This window comes from Oncorhynchus mykiss, chromosome 26 (genome assembly GCF_013265735.2).
Source record: "Oncorhynchus mykiss isolate Arlee chromosome 26, USDA_OmykA_1.1, whole genome shotgun sequence".
Classification (NCBI taxonomy): domain Eukaryota; kingdom Metazoa; phylum Chordata; class Actinopteri; order Salmoniformes; family Salmonidae; genus Oncorhynchus; species Oncorhynchus mykiss.
This window is the reverse complement of record NC_048590.1, coordinates 50101902-50115244: the sequence shown is the minus strand read 5'-3', so window position 1 is coordinate 50115244 and position 13343 is coordinate 50101902. Positions and strand designations below refer to the sequence as shown.

The window sequence follows — 13343 nt, the reverse complement described above, 5'->3', positions numbered from 1 at the left end:
CAAATGTGCCTAGTTTGTTTATTAATAATTCTTCATGTTGAAAATGATGCGCTCTCCTCAAACAATAACATGGTATTATTTCACTGTAATACTACTGTAAATTGGACAGTGCAGTTAGATTAACAAGAATTTAAGCTTTCTGCCAATATCATATATGTCTACGTCCTAGGAAATGTTCTTGTTACTTACAACCTCATGCTAATCCCATTAGCCTACGTTAGCTCAACCGTCCTGTGGAAGGGATACCGATCCCGAAGAAGTTAACGACAGAATGAATGACATTTTTTACGACAGAATGTTAAAATGAGGTGAAAACAAAACTAAATAAATAATCTTAAAGGCATGGACCACAGTAGAAGTATGAGACAGTATATTGACTACAGTAGAAGTATGAGACAGTATATTGACTACAGTAGAAGTATGAGACAGTATATTGACTACAGTAGAAGTATGAGACAGTATATTGACTACAGTAGAAGTATGAGGCAGTATATTGACTACAGTAGAAGTATGAGGCAGTATATTGACTACAGTAGAAGTATGAGACAGTATATTGACCACAGTAGAAGTATGAGACAGTATATTGACTATAGTAGAAGTATGAGGCAGTATATTGACTACAGTAGAAGTATGAGACAGTATATTGACTACAGTAGAAGTATGAGACAGTATATTGACTACAGTAGAAGTATGAGACAGTATATTGACTACAGTAGAAGTATGAGACAGTATATTGACTACAGTAGAAGTATGAGACAGTATATCGACTATAGTAGAAGTATGAGACAGTATATTGACTACAGTATAAGTATGAGACAGAATATTGACTACAGTAGAAGTATGAGACAGTATATCGACTATAGTATAAGTATGAGACAGTATATTGACTACAGTATAAGTATGAGACAGTATACTGACTACAGTAGAAGTATGAGGCAGTATATTGACTATAGTAGAAGCATGAGGCAATGCATCAACTATAGTAGAAGCATGAGGCAATGCATCGACTACAGTAAAAGTAAGAGGCAATGTATCAACTACAGTAAAAGTATGAGGCAGTGTATGTACTACAGTAGAAGTAAGAGTCAATATATCAACAACTTTAGAATATGAGGCAGTGTATCAACTACAGTAGAGGTATGAGGCAGTGTATGGACTACAGTAGAAGTATGAGGTAGTGTATTGATGACAGTAGAAGTATGAGGCAGTGAATCAACTACAGTAGAAGTATGAGGTAGTGTATGGACTACAGTATCAGTATGAGGCAGTGTATTGACTATTGTAGAATATGAGGCAGTGTATCAACTACAGTCAAAGTATGAGGCAGTGTATCAACTACAGTAGAATATGAGGCAGTGTACTGATGACAGTAGAAGTATGAGGTAGTGATGGACTACAGTATAAGAATGAAATAGTGTATTGACTACAGTAGAATATGAGGCAGTGTATCAACTACAGTAGAAGTATGAGGTAGTATATCAACTACAGTAGAATATGAGGCAGTGTATGGACTACAGTAGAAGTAAGAGGCAGTGTATCAACTACAGTAGAAGTATAAGGGCAGGGGATGGACTACATTCGAAGTATGAGGCAGTGTATCGACTACATTCAAAGTATGAGGCAGTATATCGACTACATTCGAAGTATGAGGCACTGTATCAACTACATTTGAAGTATGAGGCAGTGTATCGACTACATTCAAAGTATGAGGCAGTATATCGACTACATTCGAAGTATGAGGCAGTGTATCAACTACATTCGAAGTATGAGGCAGTGTATCGACTACATTCGAAGTATGAGGCAGTGGAGGCCCATGTGTCTACTTCCTCTTAGTTCAACTCCTCAGTATGAATGAGACATAGCATGGTCATATTGTAATTAGTGCATATATTTTTCTAAACAGCATGCAGTATTGTTAGTACAATACTGTAAAAACACCTTCAGTAAACTGTAGGTAATAATTCAATTCTGACACAGCCCCCCCCCCCCCCCCCCCCCCCCCCAGTGTGAATTTAGGCTGCCCGGGGTGAATTTAGCCCCCCCAGTGTGAATGTAGCCCCCCATGTAATCTACAGTATTATCACTGAACAATGCTGACCAAGATCTTCACAAGCCTCACACTGGAGGACACTGATAGCCCAATGTTAATGAATGACCTTTAAAAGAAAGTTCATCCTCTCAATAACAAATGACTGGGGAAGATTGGCACCACATTATTAGATGGTATCAATCTTTCTGACTCATTTAGGATTGAGGCGTGGACATTTCTCTAAATGAATATCATGTGATCTAGACCACAGAAGGTGTGGAATACCAACTCAGATCGACCCGAGAACGCTTTTGAGAAATGAGAACATCGCACAACATTTATATGAACTTCTATGTCATCCCAAACCAAACTCTTGGCAACTCATTCAAGCCAGACCTTGATACTTCATATATTTGAAGATGCTTTAGGCCAGAAGTCAGTGAGAAACTCAGACTGTGATTTAAGTCGATAAATCAAGGCATTAGACTGTGAAATGTAACATTGTATTGATTCCATGCTCACAGGACCCAACAGACGTGTCACTTCACACCATGAGTGCAATCTGCTTCCATGATTTGCACTGCTAAACATATTCAGTGCTATGGAATAGTAACAGTCAGTTTCAGGTTGAGGTAATTCAAGAAGAAGACCAAACAGCTTCCATCATAGTGATTAGTTAAACAGGACTAATTTAAAGTGGTATATTACGCATATAGCAGACATGCCATTATTGAAAGAAATATAAATGGGATTTAAGGTAATGTGTGCCTTTGGCAAAACATGACAGGGGTTTCCTATTACCAGCATGAGACTAAAAGTAAATATCATTCTTCTTGAGCTGCTGGTCTTTTGGCAAATGGTGAATATGCAACAACACGTGAATAGATAATATACTTCATGCATATTTGAATGAATGTTCTGAAGAAACAATGTTTACAGTGAGAAACCATTGAAATTAAAGTCCATACCAATTGAAACATTCATGTTTTCTCAATGCACAGTTGCCTTAAAACCTGCTAATGACATACATGGCATACAGGTTAATGGTTATTTATAATGGAGAAACTTACATGAACACAGTATTACTATCTAAAGAAATGTGCTTTCATGTTCTGGGGAATATGCTTTCATGCTCGGGTAAATCTATATAGGAGGCCTAACAAGGTATCGCCCTCCAGTATCCTAACGCGGGTAGTATTTTCAGCACCACCTTCCAATGGACAGCTCACATCAACACGTAACTCACCCAAGCGTGACGCCCCGTTGAGGCACCGCAGCTATAATATAACACCCACTATTTAGAATCTGAATCAGCACCAAATTACATAACTCCTGGTTAGACATCATACTCCTTCTGGTCAACAGTGCTCGGGAATCCGATTGGGGGAAATCAACACTAATGCACCTCCATCACATTCCATTAGCAGCTGTGCCACCGGAAGACCACTGGGGTTGAGACACAAGCAGTCTCATGTGGGCTGACACTCCGCTCGAGTCAATTGCTTTGAACGTCATAAATATCACGGTGGATTTAACATGCACGGATACAGAGTTGGTGGTTATAAGCTAATTGGGTGGCCGAGTCAGTTGAGAAATATTACTCAAAACATCCAAAATCTAAGAAACCCTATTGTAGAACTCACCTGAAGAATTTGGTGGGTCAATCTGGTGGCCCCCGTGCTGCAAATGTGTCATTACTAAGCGGCATGACGAACCACACCTGAGCTGAATATGAATGACCATATGACGTATTCTAGCAACATTGGTATAATGGCTATACAGGGATTTACAGAATCCCGAATCTACCTAAACACACTGTCTCACCAAACGGTTTAGGCCATACCCCATCATTAAATAAATAAAGCCTATTATTACGTATATATTTATCTAACCACTTACTATGTCTCTTTCGGACTCTCTCTCTCTCTCTCTCTCTCTCTCTCTCTTAAACACACATGCACATATACACACACGCAAGCGCGCGCGCGCGAGAGAGAGCTTCACATGGTTTAATTATGTCTTTAAATAATGTGAATTAACATCAACTATTGCACATGTAGCCTAAAGCGACATTATAGCGACGTTAGTCTATAGCGGAAAACGGTGTCGTGTTGAACACCCGAATGACCACTCTGTCGTGAAGAGCAGCCGAGATGGATAAGAAAGATTAAAGTGCCTAACTTAATGTAGATAGAAGAGGTGAATAAATCAAATAAAAGATACTTACGCATTTTCTCGAAGATATGGGGTTGTGCTCAAAATGAAGCAAAAAAAAAAATCAAACACACCAGGGCCAAGGTATCCGATTGGATTGGCTGCAAGACCGATGCACAATTCTCACCCATGTGAAAGGATTCGAGGCAACCACACGTAGTCTACATCGACAGCAGCAGAATCAAAAACGTAAGAAAACGAACCTCGAACGCAATAAAAAAAAAAAATACAAATGATGAAAAAGAGGTGCATGAAATTGGGATGAATCCACCATTCCTGTGGTCACAGTGGAGAAAACCCGCGGGGTGCCGGTAGCTTTTGACTTTGTATTCCGATGGGGGGAAATGCTGCCGAGTTTGTGAGAGAGCGATAAGTCTGTGGCTATTTCTTCATATAGCCCTTTCCTGTGGAACTGAACGTGGTGCCCTATATAGGATTTCTCAGTGAAATTATTCTTGAGCGCACACAGTTAATGCCATACACCGAGATTGAAATGGACTATCCACATTTCGATTGATGTTCATCCCTTATTGGTGCAGTTCTCTGATAGCCTACTGGAGGATTTGCAGAGGTATAATGTCAGTTACCATAAAGGGTCACATGTCCAGGCAATATTCCCGAACATGATCGATGTAGCAAGCGTAGAATCAAAAAAATATAGAAGTATATGCACGGATGCAGTCGAGGTGTGTACATACATGTCTCAAAAGGACGCAGCCATTCTTATTCGAATGTTCTGATCCAGATTCGTCAAACAACCACCCAATGCATCCATAGCCAATCCATCAACTTGATTCCCTGGGAAATAACGCAGAGCCTAATACGCAAACCAATGGCATATGAGCGCGCGGAATGTAGCCTATATGCGCTCGGTATTTACTAAATATCCACCAGAAGCTGGTTTTCGATGCAGTCCGGTAGACCACCTATTTTACATAAGCGTAACTATTGATAACATTTTTTTTTGCGTTGTCAGGGGGATTTGTGGGATCCGTGTAATATCAGCACCATCAATATTCCGTGTGTACCATATCCACCGGGGAGCCACTGTGTTCTAATCGCTCTTGCGCTTGCTGCAGTCCATGGCTCAAATAGGGAGGGAGCACATGGAATTCATTAGACTGCATGGTCCGAGCTCAGCGATGTAAAAAATACCACTGCCGTGTGTGTGGTAGGCAATAGACTGCAACCTCTCTAGTATTCGCCTACAATCCATCGTCTCATTCTACCGACCTTCCATTTGGGTTACATCTCTCTGAACTCATTAATTATTGACTGATCAATAGCATTAACACATAAAGGCCAGGGGGAATGGTGTGTGTGTGTGTGGTGTGTGTGTGTGTGTGTGTGTGTGTGTGTGTGTGTGTGTGTGTGTGTGTGTGTGTGTGTGTGTGTGTGTGTGTTTACTTGATGAGGCAGGGTTGCCACCTACAGGCGTTTGCCCCTCTCAATTCAAATATTGACAATAATCAGCCATTTCACAGGGTGTCCTGCCTAATCAAAATGATACACTTCAGTAGTCTTTAAATCACCTGCATCTGCACCTTTTACATTATAGGTAGTTGCATTTTCAGTGACTTACAAGGATGTCTGAGCATGTAACAGGACGTCCGATTCCGGTGTGACCTCAGTCAAGTGGCACTTTGTGAGAAGCTTCATAGAAATGAGACGGCAATGACTGTAGGCTGTTTGGCTGAATGTATTGTGCAGAGTTGAATGGATCGAGTAGAGGCCAGAGCCATACTTACAACACATGTATTGCTCTGGTCTAGGCCACATGCAATTGAACATATAAAACAGCTCTACATTGTTACTAGAAACCATTTGGTGCTCATCGTTGCAGTGAAAATGTATCATCGTAACCTGACACAAACACATAGAGAAACAGGCGCAGGCGCGGGCACACGCACACGCGTTCAGGCGATTCAGCACCGACTGAAAAGGACAGCGACGGAATCTGAATTTTGAAATTCAGCACCGCAAGACTGTGGACAGGGACTGAGCCTAGAAGCCTGATGTTATGTATGCTTGTGCTTTGCTTTTAGTGTTTTGTGTAATTTATGTCTATATAGGTATGTATAGTGTACTAATTGTTTATTGATGTGTTGATGCAGGGCTCGTCTGCGAAAGAGATCGTGATCTCAGCGTGGTTAGATGAAAATACAGGAAAGGGCTGGCAATCTTATAGAAGGCCTAGTTATGGGAGTAACAGCAACACAGAGGGAAAGTCTTAAAGCACCCAGTGTATTGTTATGTTTTCTTCTTAGCCTTACTGATCAATGTCATTTTTTCAAAGAGTCCACACAACCGGTTTAAATGGTTAGATTCAGTTGTGGCGTACAAGGAAAAGCTGAAAACTAGCACACCAACCAACACTATTTAATTTCACCGAGCATTGTATTTCATTAGATTACACTACGCGTCATAAATATACTGTAAATTGGATTCATCAACACGTGCCGGGAGAGAAGTGTTTAGAACAATGTTAAGGTGGTAATAATTGTATATACTTTCCTTTAATGTAAAACGTTTTTTTTTTTTAATAAAGGAAGTCACATTAATGACGTAATGGTCACATAACCATGAAAGATTAGAACACTTTCATCTTCAGACACGGCGGATTCATTTTGATATATTTTCTGTAATCAGCATTTTATACTGGCTTTGATGAAACATGAATTTAAATTCGGAGAGATGTCTTTGAGAGCCGAAAATAAATCTAAAACTATATCAGTGGAATGGTTGAAGGGAGGGATGGATGACATGTGACGTTGTAAAAGTGATTAGCGGCAGCAAGTATTCTTCTGAATACATCTAAGTACTGTAGTAGAACACTGTAATACAAACTACAAGCTACTTCCATGTCAACTGTTTTGCTCCGAATACTTCCATTGATTTAGTTACTTGGTCAAATTAAACATCATAGAAATTCCACCTGACATGACAGCCAACATTAACTATTTGGCTCCTACTTTAAACCAAAAAAACTTTTAATAAGGTTTTAATTAATGAGGCTTTACGGGTCTTGGCAAAATCCATGCTAGGGTGCCAAAGAACCCACTTTAATGGATCTTCTATGTACTTTATCAAGTGGCAGTGACTGCTTCTAAAGTATTTATAAATAATCTGTGTAGTGCTTATGAAGACTTTATGAACGCTCTATAAAGATGTAATACGTTTTTCGTTAGTTTGGGACCCGAATGGGAATGTGTTCTAGGTCACATCGTGGCATCAAGCACCTAACCTTTTTATTTGGGAGAATTGCTTCGTCAGTTCATCCTTAACTGTGGTTCATGCGACGCTAATGACAAGCCTGTTGCATCATGACCATGTTAAAAGGTCATGAACAGTCAAAATCAGGTTTTTCAAGAAATTGATGATATTTTGATGAAAACAGATCGAAGTATGATGACTAAAGTATGAAAAATGACTGTTGCTTCTACATTGATAAAGTTTGATCATAAAGTTACTGGTCCCCTCCCCCATGTCAAACACTTGGATTCGTTATTAAGGGGACAAGGTGACATCACCTTAACGCTCATTTTAATACACCAATGGTAACGTGATTCTCTTACCTAATTTAAATAAGTACTGCCTTGTAACCAATATCGGAGAAGGCATGCCTGCAGAGGGGCGTGGTATATATGGATAGATAGCAACTCTACTGGTTCCCAAATTTTACTGTAGAGCGTCAGCAAATATAATTCAAAGTTTACCCGATTCATCTATGGCAAATATATTTATATGTCACCCCTTTCCTCTGCGTCTGGTGTTAGCATGTTGCTGGCTAGCTAGGTCTTCAGCCAGCATGAAACAAAAGGAAGCGATGGGTCATTCAAAACACAGACGCAGTTGTCAAGTCAACACATCAGTCAGTGGTGCTGTGAACCGCATCACAAGAGACATGCCAAATGGGAGATTAATAAAAAATTTAAAAAATGGATATCATTGATGCAATTTCAATGTTGTTTGAGTTGCTTTGTGTTTCACCAAATTAGCTTGAGATTATTTAACTGTAACACTGCTCACTGCATCCAAGTTGCTTGAAATAGGCGTTTCAAAAGAGCTGTCAGTCAAGGCGAACTCATGAATATAAGCTCCCCACCCACTCAGCCTGTCTTTTCAAACTTCCTGGAAGGTAGCCAAATGTAATTTTCAGAACCTTTAAATACCTGAAGCAGTAAACTGCCAAATAAATTGAAGGACACGGAGGAAAGCGACAAGTTACAGTGTTAACAAATCCCTGAGGAAAAATGCCTTCCGTTGGTTAATCTCCTTCAGTTTGGCCCACAGCCCCTGCACTGTCACACTGCATTTGATGTTGGCCAATGCATTGTCTGTTTCTTCCTCATTCATCTCTTTCTATATCTGCCTATAGGGAGTTTGGGATCAGCTGTCTTGAAAAAACAAGTCTCACAGCTTTCTGGGACAAACTTCAAGAGCCAGAAAAAAAAAACTTCCAAGGATTTTCCATAGCTACTGTACCAAGGCTGTCCTTCAATTATTAAGATGGCTACCCCCAATGCACTTGTTCTCCCAGCCTTGATTGAATATTAAGTGGCCACCCCCAACATAAGAGATCCATAAGATGAGGCCCATGCAGAGACTAAAGGCTGAGTCGGCATCAACTCCTCTCCCTGAGTCCCAGCAGAAGACGAACCCAAGCCTTTCAACGCAACTGCAGAGTATGCCTGTCACATCTGGGCTAAATTCTCTTAGGAGGGAGGAGCGATGCGGCGCTATTACCATGTCCCAGGTAATGTGGAGAGTGTCTGCGCCTCCATGTCCCCGAAGTAGGGCGATGCCTATTTCTGTCTGAGTTTGTGGTGGTTTTAAACTATTTAGTGGTTTGAAAGGATGCAAAACCCAGAAAGATAACATAAAAAACTCTTAAGTGTAGTCTATGAGTCTACAGGACAAAGCAGTTGAATCCACTGACCAGTAGTGTATAACGTAGAGCTGTCAAGAGTTCATCTGTCACGCTCTGACCTTAGAGAGCCTTTAAATGTCTCTATTTGGTTTAGTCAAGGTGTGATTTGGGGTGGGCATTCTATTTTTTGTTATCTATGATTTTGTATTTCTATGTTTTGGCCGGGTATGGTTCTCAATCAGGGACAGCTGTCTATCGTTGTCTCTGATTGGGAACCATACTTAGGTAGCCCTTTTTCTCTCCTTTCTTTGTGGTAAGTTGGCTTTTGTTTAGGGCACATAGCCTTTAGCTTCACGGTTTGTTTGTAGTGTTTATTGTTTTTGTCGGCGTCATCTTAAATAAAGAATATGTACCCTCACCACCACTGCACCTTGGTCCTCCTCCTTCAACAGCCGTGACATCATCAGTCAATTCAAATTCACTTTTTGTTATTTTAGAGCACAATTTTTTTCTTTATCGTGATTCGTCACATTGTCTGAAAGCATTCAGAATACACTGAAAACATCCAAAATACAGTACATACTCATTACAGGTAAAAACAACATTATCAAAACATCCAAAATACAGTACATACTCATTACAGGTAAAAACAACATTATCAAAACATCCAAAATACAGTACATACTCATTACAGGTAAAAACAACATTATCAAAACATCCAAAATACAGTACATACTCATTACAGGCAAAAACAACATTATCAAAACATCCAAAATACAGTACATACTCATTACAGGCAAAAACAACATTATCAAAACATCCAAAATACAGTACATACTCATTACAGGTAAAAACAACATTATGAAAACAAGTTGACATTGAAGTTAAAGAAAGGGGGGCTTTATTCATTTACCTGATTTTGCGAACCGTTTCTTGATTTTGGACAAAATCAAGCCGTCAATATTCTTATAATGCTTTTTCTGTATAAAAACAAAATCTTAAAATTACAGCTCAATTCGAGCAAATTCTGAATTTGAGATTAGTCCCGATAATCAGAGCAAATCATGCAATTAATTCAAGATGTTTTAGTCGTTTTACAGCCTTAGTATAAAGGTAGAAACATAATAGCATATTTACCCTTTCATTTACTTTTATTTACCATTTCAGCTGTGGCCTTACTAGAGGATATATGTATATTTTTAAATCAAACATTACTTATTGGTAATTAAGTAGGAATTGAACTGACTTGATGGGTAGACACTTATTTACCTTCCTTTTTTCCTATTCCACTGAACACACCGATACTTCAGGGTGTGAGGCCCTTGTGCTATACAAAACTCACACATTGTATGTAAAACACCTTGTCATCATTGAGCACGTGTCATCCTTGAGCTTGCATCTTTCTTGAGCATACGTGTATGAGTAAATCAATTTTCTCATTTGCTTGTTATTCCTAAACAGAATCCTTATCATCATTTGCTTGTTATTTCTCAACAGAATCCTTATCATCATTTGCTTGTTATTCCTAAACCGAATCCTTATTATCATTTACTTGTTATTCCTCAACAGAATCCTTATTATCATTTACTTGTTATTCCTAAACAGAATCCTTATCATCATTTACTTGTCATTCTTAAACAGAATCCTTATCATCATTTACTTGTTATTCCTACACAGAATCCTTATCATTTACTTGTTATTCCTAAACATAATCCTTATCATTTACTTGTTATTCCTAAACAGAATCCTTATCATTTACTTGTTATTCCTACACAGAATCCTTATCATTTACTTGTTATTCCTAAACAGAATCCTTATCATCATTTACTTGTCATTCTTAAACAGAATCCTTATCATTATTTGCGCTAAGCTTCATGACATCTAGCCTGACTGCCACGTGACCACACAACAAGAAGACTTTGAGAGCTCGTGTCAGCCAGACTACATGACAGCCGCTGTAACTCACAAAGACACACCAGGCCCTCATTCAATGACCCAACATCCTGTGCTTTCTACATATTTTCCACTCAATCACTTCACTCTTCAACACACAGGCAATATCCAAACAACATGAAAATACTCTTTAAGATGAAGTATTCCAGCATCTGAATTATTTTACTCTTCTCTTGGTCTCTCTGGGATAGGCAAGGAGAAGTCAAACAATGTACATGAAGAATTATCCAAAACTCCCTCGGTCTCCATGCCAATATGGATACCTGGCGCGCCGTCAAATACAGTCCACCTCCCATCGACGGTGAACTTCGCTGTCCTACTGCGTTGTTTTTCCCGAATACATTATTTTGATTAATTGCACTGGATCCCCATTGGATTTGAATGACCTCCAAAAACTGTACTGAGTGCTGATCACATGACTTCCAGTACAGCCCCAGATTTCTACAAAGCATGGTAATGAGGCTCATTAGCATAAACATGAAGAGAGAGAAGAAGAAGAGAGGCTCTCCCTGTTGTACACTATGAGTTGTACTACTTCTGTGATTTGGGTTGGCATGTTTCGCCCACCTCTGGCTAAGTTCCTCCAGTTTCATTCCATTGCCATCCTACTTGAACTTGCTGCACGCAAAATCAAACGAGAGAGTGGTGAAGATGAGTGATCATGCTTCAGGGCCGTGATGACAGAGGAGGGAAGTTATAGGATGACCTCAGCGTTCCTGTCAGTTTAGTGGAGGATGACAGGTTATAGGATGACCTCAGCGTTCCTGTCAGTTTGGTGGAGGATGACAAGTAATAGGATGACCTCAGCGTTCCTGTCAGTTTGGTGGAAGATGACAGGTTATAGGATGGCCTCAGCGTTCCTGTCAGTTTGGTGGAGGATGACAAGTTATAGGATGACCTCAGCGTTCCTGTCAGTTTGGTGGAGGATGACAGGTTATAGGATGACCTCAGCGTTCCTGTCAGTTTGGTGGAGGATGGCAAGTTATAGGATGACCTCAGCGTTCCTGTCAGTTTGGTGGAGGATGACAGGTTATAGGATGACCTCAGCGTTCCTGTCAGTTTGGTGGAGGATGACAGGTTATAGGATGACCTCAGCGTTCCTGTCAGTTTGGTGGAGGATGACAGGTTATAGGATGACCTCAGCGTTCCTGTCAGTTTGGTGGAGGATGACAGGTTATAGGATGACCTCAGCGTTCCTGTCAGTTTGGTGGAAGATGTCAAAGAGAAGAAAAGCAGGTCTCCATTAGACCTGACACTTATCCCGACTGTCAGTCTGTCAGTGACGGTCACCCCAAGGCCTTCCTGAACACCGAATGGACTCGTCCTCTCTGTCAGTGACGGTCACCCCAAGGCCTTCCTGAACACGGAATGGACTCGTCCTCTCTGTCAGTGACGGTCACCCCAAGGCCTTCCTGAACACGGAATGGACTCGTCCTCTCTGTCAGTGACGGTCACCCCAAGGCCTTCCTGAACACGGAATGGACTCGTCCTCTCTGTCAGTGACGGTCACCCCAAGGCCTTCCTGAACACGGAATGGACTCGTCCTCTCTGTCAGTGACGGTCACCCCAAGGCCTTCCTGAACACGGAATGGACTCGTCCTCTCTGTCAGTGACGGTCACCCCAAGGCCTTCCTGAACACGGAATGGACTCGTCCTCTCTGTCAGTGACGGTCACCCCAAGGCATTCCTGAACACGGAATGGACTCATCCTCTCTGTCAGTGACGGTCACCCCAAGGCCTTCCTGAACACGGAATGGACTCGTCCTCTCTGTCAGTGACGGTCACCCCAAGGCCTTCCTGAACACGGAATGGACTCGTCCTCTCTGTCAGTGACGGTCACCCCAAGGCCTTCCTGAACACGGAATGGACTCGTTCTCTCTGTCAGTGACGGTCACCCCAAGGCCTTCCTGACCACGGAATGGACTCGTCCTCTCTGTCAGTGACGGTCACCCCAAGGCCTTCCTGAACACGGAATGGACTCGTCCTCTCTGTCAGTGACGGTCACCCCAAGGCCTTCCTGAACACGGAATGGACTCGTCCTCTCTGTCAGTGACGGTCACCCCAAGGCCTTCCTGAACACGGAATGGACTCGTCCTCTCTGTCAGTGACGGTCACCCCAAGGCCTTCCTGAACACGGAATGGACTCGTCCTCTCTGTCAGTGACGGTCACCCCAAGGCCTTCCTGAACACGGAATGGACTCGTCCTCTCTGTCAGTGACGGTCACCCCAAGGCCTTCCTGAACACGGAATGGACTCGTCCTCTCTGTCAATGACGGT

The 13343-nt window shown here is 41.3% G+C and overlaps 1 protein-coding gene across 1 annotated transcript in view; it reads right to left on the bottom strand.

Annotated features, from left to right (window-relative positions):
* LOC110506980 (leucine-rich repeat-containing protein 4C-like) overlaps positions 1–5299 on the bottom strand; it is a 41778-nt gene extending 36479 nt beyond the window's left edge. The window contains exon 1 of the mRNA XM_036964253.1: positions 4257–5299. The gene's annotated coding sequence lies outside the window, so the exon portion shown is untranslated. The remainder of the gene's footprint in view (positions 1–4256) is intronic.
* Between the last annotated feature and the right edge of the window lie 8044 nt (positions 5300–13343).